Consider the following 7261-nt stretch of genomic DNA (forward strand, 5'->3'; position numbering starts at 1 on the left):
TTACGTTCGAATTAAAAACGAACCAACGACATATCTACACCACATCAACATCGGCTTTCGCCTAGGGCTTAGGATCGACTGACTCGTGTGCAACGGCTGTTCACACGAAACCCTTCTCCACGTCAGTCCTCCAGGGCCTCGCTGGAGTATTTGCTACTACCACCAAGATCTGCACCGACGGCGGCTCCAGACGGCCTCACGGCCAGTCCTTCTGCGCTCACCGCCGCGACCCTCCTACTCGTCAGGGCTTCATGGCCGGTTAATTAAATAACCGACCGCACATGCCGCTGACGGCCGAGTATAAGCACGACGCTTCAGCGCCATCCATTTTCAGGGCTAGTAACTTCGGCAGGTGAGTTGTTACACACTCCTTGGCGGATTCCGACTTCCATGGCCACCGTCCTGATGTCTTAAGTTACCAACGCCTTTCATGGTATCCCATAAGCGTCGATTTAGGCGCTTTAACTCGGCGTTTGGTTCATCCCACAGCGCCAGTTCTGCTTACCAAAAATGGCCCACTTGGCACTCTGATTCGAGTCTCGCGGCTTCATATAAAGTTCGAGCAAGCCGGAGATCTCACCCATTTAAAGTTTGAGAATAGGTTGAGGCCGTTTCGACCCCAATGCCTCTAATCATTCGCTTTACCGGATGAAACTCGTAAGCGACGAGCGCCAGCTATCCTGAGGGAAACTTCGGAGGGAACCAGCTACTAGATGGTTCGATTAGTCTTTCGCCCCTATACCCAGTTCCGACGATCGATTTGCACGTCAGAATCGCTACGGACCTCCATCAGGGTTTCCCCTGACTTCGTCCTGACCAGGCATAGTTCACCATCTTTCGGGTCCCAGCGTGTACGCTCTTGGTGCGCCTCTTCTCGCAATGAGAATGAGACGCCCCGGGAGTGCGGGGCGACAGCCGTAACGGCCGCCCATCTTCCCTTAGTCCGTGCAAGACGAACTTTCACTTTCATTGCGCCTTTAGGTTTAGTCATGTCCCAATGACTCGCGCACATGCTAGACTCCTTGGTCCGTGTTTCAAGACGGGTCCTGAAAGTACCCAAAGCTATAGCGTCGCAGATCGGCGTTTCAACCGAGTCTGTCCGAGAACTCATTGGCGAACAGCCATTCGTAGACAGAACCGACACCAGGTGCGATTACCGTCATAAACGAACGCGCTTGCCAATGGTCGGACGCTAACTGTGTAGCGGCCCGGCGCCATATGCATACCTTCGAGCGAGTCGACCGGGAAACACCGCGGGTTCGTCCGAAACGGCGAACCGTTCGAACGGGCTCCACCGCGGGCCTTAGATCGACACCCAAAGGATCGCGACGTCCTACTGGGGGAGAAGTGCACGCGTTCGACTTCGGTTCGCATAAACAAAAGGCGCGAACGACGCGTACGCCGTTCGTCGCACGATCATTTAGCGCCGCTATCGAGTCACGCTGAATCTCCCCTTTCGACCTTTCGGGTTTCTCAGGTTTACCCCTGAACGGTTTCACGTACTATTGAACTCTCTCTTCAAAGTTCTTTTCAACTTTCCCTCACGGTACTTGTTCGCTATCGGTCTCGTGGTCATATTTAGCCTTAGATGGAGTTTACCACCCACTTAGGGCTGCACTCTCAAGCAACCCGACTCTGAGGAGAGATCCTCCCGTTATCGGCAACGGTCACTACGGGCCTGGCACCCTCTATGGGCTGTGGCCCCGTTCAAGATGGACTTGGACGCGTCGCACAATCTCGGGATGACGGATCCTCCCTAACACCACATTTCCCGGCGTCCGGTTTCGGCCGCGGGATTCAGTGCTGGGCTTTTTCCTGTTCGCTCGCCGCTACTAAGGAAATCCTAGTTAGTTTCTTTTCCTCCGCTTAATAATATGCTTAAATTCAGCGGGTAGTCTCACCTGCTCTGAGGTCGCAAATATAAATTTGCCTTTATTTTGTCAGACGATAATTACACGTATTCCGTTTATATGGCTGCCTCCAAACAATTTCAAACATCGATCTGACGTCGTTGCGAGAATGTTGTTGTTGTTAATTATAGTGCATAAAATATGCATATAAACAACTTTAACGTCTCGGACACGACGATCGCTTCGTTCGAAATTTAAGCGTTGTGGCTGCTTTTTAATATCGGACGTGCTACGTCTAAACCAACTTGTACCAACAAACTAATAAGAATGTCAGCCGCTATTGCGTTTTAGGATGCCGCGTTATTTTTTATATTGTTTTTATTGTTGTCTACGTTGCATAATATTTTATTATGACAACCGACAATCAATTAACAATTATAGTAACGCGTCATATTTGCACCCAACACGCTCCGACGTAATTGTCTACACAACATTGTGCGCTGTGTTTAAGACAAAAACCGAGCAGTCTTTGAAATTGACACGACCCTCAGCCAGGAGTGGTCCGGGAACAGTATATCCGAGGACCGCAATGTGCGTTCGAAATGTCGATGTTCATGTGTCCTGCAGTTCACAAGTTGACGCGCAATTAGCTGCGTTCTTCATCGACCCACGAGCCAAGTGATCCACCGTTCAGGGTAATCTTTTCAAACAAATTTAAAATATTATTACATAACGCACCGTTCCACATCGAAATCGTTTCATCATCACACAACAACAAAAATAACTACTTAAGGTTATTACAATTGTGATGTATATGTGAGAAACGGACCAATCGAAAGAAACGTTCGGCGTTATATTTTATAATATTTTATTTAATTAAAGTGGCATTTGTTTCTACTTATCGAAAAGAGTATGCAGTTATAGTTTAAGTTTACATAAAGAATAACCCGATGATATTAACGTTTTATAAATACGTATATATATCTATTAGGTTTTTTTTCTCTATCAACTTTGTCTATAAAACTCTGCTCCTTTTGCGATAAGCATTATGTATATTTATTAAATAGAAAATATGTCGAAAAACCAGACGTTTTCTTCAAACAAACGCCACAGCTACAAACTTAATCACAACAATATTTACCAAACAATACAATTGTAGGGTGTTTTGTGTGATACGTCGTTTGGTGGGCATTCTAAGAACGTCCGTCGACATAAAAACGAATCAAAAGAAAAGCACAGGCAGTGCAAAACGTTCCTTCGTCAGTCGGGCGTATATCATTTAAAACCCACAGAATCTAAAAAAGTTAATAAACTTTTTTATTTAGATTCCTACGGTTCGTCGCGTCGTTAAAGTAAATTATTACTTCGACGCATGCGGAACCCAGGTACCCGAAAACCGTAAGCCTAAGCGTTTTTTTCCAAACATCACTCACTATCGATAAAGTAAATTGATTTTATGTATTTATAAATGTGCGTTTGTATGTATAGTAGTATAGTAGTAGTATATTTTGTTATTGGTTGTTTCGAGCTTTTTATTGTTATAAAACGTTTTTGTAGTCTTGTACATAAAGTACAGACGAATAGACAGCCCCTTTTATTTATTAATAAACTCCAACCATTTACAAATTAAATTACAACTACAACATCTCTTTTACACATTAATTATACACCATCTTTATTTTCTTTTTTCCGAAGCGAATACGATGAAGAAAATACGCAAAGACTGGCTTACAAAACCGTAAGCCTAAGCGTTTATTTTTCAAACATCACTCACCATCGGTTAAGTAAAATGATGGTATGTATAAATGTGTATTTGTATGTACAGTAGCGTATTAATTTTGTTGTTGGTTGTTTCGAGTTTATTTATTATTATGGTTTGTATGTATAAAGTTTTAGTCTTGTACATAAAGTACAGACGAATAGACAGCCCCTTTTATTTATTAATAAACTCCAACCATTTACAAATTAAATTACAACTACAACATCTCTTTTACACATTAATTATACACCATCTTTATTTTCTTTTTTCCGAAGCGAATACGATGAAGAAAATACGCAAAGACTGGCTTACAAAACCGTAAGCCTAAGCGTTTATTTTTCAAACATCACTCACCATCGGTTAAGTAAAATGATGGTATGTATAAATGTGTATTTGTATGTACAGTAGCGTATTAATTTTGTTGTTGGTTGTTTCGAGTTTATTTATTATTATGGTTTGTATGTATAAAGTTTTAGTCTTGTACATAAAGTACAGACGAATAGACAGCCCCTTTTATTTATTAATAAACTCCAACCATTTACAAATTAAATTACAACTACAACATCTCTTTTACACATTAATTATACACCATCTTTATTTTCTTTTTTCCGAAGCGAATACGATGAAGAAAATACGCAAAGACTGGCTTACAAAACCGTAAGCCTAAGCGTTTATTTTTCAAACATCACTCACCATCGGTTAAGTAAAATGATGGTATGTATAAATGTGTATTTGTATGTACAGTAGCGTATTAATTTTGTTGTTGGTTGTTTCGAGTTCATTTATTATTATGGTTTGTATGTATAAAGTTTTAGTCGTGTACATAAAGTACGATCGTATTGGCAGACACCATTATTATTCATTCATTCATTCTTGTTTGTTATTATAAATAACTCCAACCATATACAAATACTACAACAACAACATCTCTTGCACATTAATTATACACCACCACTGTGTATTAGTACTTTTTTTCGAAGCGAATACGATGATGGAAATACGCTAAGACCGGCACTGCGAAAGCAATAATAAAACGTTAGCACATAACCATCTTTCGACAATATTGATTCGTGTTAATGTTCGAAAAAATTCTTTGAAAACGTCGTTTACGGCACGTTTACAATCGATTTATAAAATAAATCGAAAAACGTAACAACAGATCCGCTTAATGCAAGACGACCCGTTGTTGCTTTTCCGTTCGACGCATAATAAAGAATTTTGTATGAGAATTGATCATCATACGAATAGTGTATGTATGTGTGTTTTTTGTTGATCAGCACAGACAAAATGTGTGTGTATGTGTGACAACTAAACAACAACATTAACACGTTAATGATCCTTCCGCAGGTTCACCTACGGAAACCTTGTTACGACTTTTACTTCCTCTAAATGATCAAGTTTGGTCATCTTCCCAGCAACATCGGCAACGTCGAAACGCCACCGCGCACCGGTCCGAAGACCTCACTAAATCATTCAATCGGTAGTAGCGACGGGCGGTGTGTACAAAGGGCAGGGACGTAATCAACGCGAGCTTATGACTCGCGCTTACTGGGAATTCCTCGTTCATGGGGAACAATTGCAAGCCCCAATCCCTAGCACGAAGGAGGTTCAGCGGGTTACCCGGACCGCTCGGTCAGGGAGGACACGCTGATTCCTTCAGTGTAGCGCGCGTGCGGCCCAGAACATCTAAGGGCATCACAGACCTGTTATTGCTCAATCTCGTGCGGCTAGAAGCCGCCTGTCCCTCTAAGAAGAATTGTTTGTACGCCGACAGTAAAAACCGCACATAGAGACCGGGCGAACCCGGCTCCAGCCGGCATTTGGGATGTCGAAATACGCCTATTTAGCAGGCTAGAGTCTCGTTCGTTATCGGAATTAACCAGACAAATCGCTCCACCAACTAAGAACGGCCATGCACCACCACCCACCGAATCAAGAAAGAGCTCTCAATCTGTCAATCCTTCCGGTGTCCGGGCCTGGTGAGGTTTCCCGTGTTGAGTCAAATTAAGCCGCAGGCTCCACTCCTGGTGGTGCCCTTCCGTCAATTCCTTTAAGTTTCAGCTTTGCAACCATACTTCCCCCGGAACCCAAAAGCTTTGGTTTCCCGGAAGCTGCCCGCCGAGTCATCGGAGGAACGTCGGCGGATCGCTAGCTGGCATCGTTTATGGTTAGAACTAGGGCGGTATCTGATCGCCTTCGAACCTCTAACTTTCGTTCTTGATCAATGAAAGCGTTTTTGGCAAATGCTTTCGCTTCTGTCCGTCTTGCGACGATCCAAGAATTTCACCTCTAACGTCGCAATACGAATGCCCCCATCCGTTCCTATTAATCATTACCTCGGGGTTCCGAAAACCAACAAAATAGAACCGAGGTCCTATTCCATTATTCCATGCACACAGTATTCAGGCGAAGTTTTAGCCTGCTTTAAGCACTCTAATTTGTTCAAAGTAAACGTGCCGGCCCACCTCGACACTCAATGAAGAGCACCGCGGCGGGATTGAGTTGGGCCGCCCTCTCGAGCTAAGCCCACCGGCAGGACGTCCCGCGAAACGCCAGTTAACACCGCGAACGATGAACCGGCGGCGCGGGACACAAATTCGACTACGAGCTTTTTAACCGCAACAACTTTAATATACGCTATTGGAGCTGGAATTACCGCGGCTGCTGGCACCAGACTTGCCCTCCAATTGATCCTCGTTAAAGGGTTTAGAGTGTACTCATTCCGATTACGGGGCCTCGGATGAGTCCCGTATCGTTATTTTTCGTCACTACCTCCCCGTGCCGGGAGTGGGTAATTTGCGCGCCTGCTGCCTTCCTTGGATGTGGTAGCCGTTTCTCAGGCTCCCTCTCCGGAATCGAACCCTGATTCCCCGTTACCCGTTACAACCATGGTAGGCGCAGAACCTACCATCGACAGTTGATAAGGCAGACATTTGAAAGATGCGTCGCCGGTGCGAGACCGTGCGATCAGCGTAAAGTTATTCAGATTCACCAAGTTGTACGATGACGGCGAAACCGCCACCGATTGGTTTTGATCTAATAAAAGCGCTCCTTCCGTCTCCGGTCGGAGCTCTGTTTGCATGTATTAGCTCTAGAATTACCACAGTTATCCAAGTAAATGTAGGTACGATCTAAGGAACCATAACTGATTTAATGAGCCTTTCGCGGTTTCACCTTAATTTGGCTTGTACTGAGACATGCATGGCTTAATCTTTGAGACAAGCATATGACTACTGGCAGGATCAACCAGGGAACTGTGTTTTTGTGTTTTTTGAGACAGACGAGAGAATAAAATACTCATCATCATCGTTTATAAAGATGAAGAATATGCGCGTTTGTGCGAAACAATCTAACATATAAGAAAGTAACGCCACGCTGTTTCTTCTTTTCTTCGTACGATATAGAGATAAATGTATCGTCATCATCGTCGTCGTAGTCGTTAAACACCACAACACATATATCGGTCAATAAAGGCATAATAATAATATTTATAATATTATTTTTTACCTTTGCCGATTTAAAAGTTCAAACATTCTCTTCACTCTTCGCAAGATTGAATGCGACGTGAATTTATGAAATTCTTTCGAATCCATAAACGTTACGAATATTATATAAATATTCTCGCTCGGATATTAGAGAGTTGACGCATTTA

The 7261-nt window shown here is 43.5% G+C and overlaps 3 non-coding genes across 3 annotated transcripts in view; all 3 read right to left on the reverse strand.

Annotated features, from left to right (window-relative positions):
- Positions 1-1915, reverse strand: part of LOC135267531 (large subunit ribosomal RNA) — a 4037-nt gene extending 2122 nt beyond the window's left edge. Inside the window, exon 1 of the ribosomal RNA XR_010335949.1 lies at positions 1-1915. This exon is cut by the window's left edge and continues 2122 nt beyond it. This is a non-coding gene — a ribosomal RNA (large subunit ribosomal RNA).
- Positions 1916-2391: 476 nt separating this feature from the next.
- On the reverse strand, positions 2392-2548 carry LOC135267536 (5.8S ribosomal RNA). Its single transcript, XR_010335952.1, has one exon. It is a non-coding gene; the product is annotated as a 5.8S ribosomal RNA (ribosomal RNA).
- Positions 2549-4939: 2391 nt separating this feature from the next.
- On the reverse strand, positions 4940-6862 carry LOC135267526 (small subunit ribosomal RNA). Its single transcript, XR_010335944.1, has one exon. It is a non-coding gene; the product is annotated as a small subunit ribosomal RNA (ribosomal RNA).
- Between the last annotated feature and the right edge of the window lie 399 nt (positions 6863-7261).

The sequence above is a fragment of the Tribolium castaneum genome, unplaced genomic scaffold (assembly GCF_031307605.1).
Source record: "Tribolium castaneum strain GA2 unplaced genomic scaffold, icTriCast1.1 ptg000049l, whole genome shotgun sequence".
NCBI classification, from domain to species: domain Eukaryota; kingdom Metazoa; phylum Arthropoda; class Insecta; order Coleoptera; family Tenebrionidae; genus Tribolium; species Tribolium castaneum.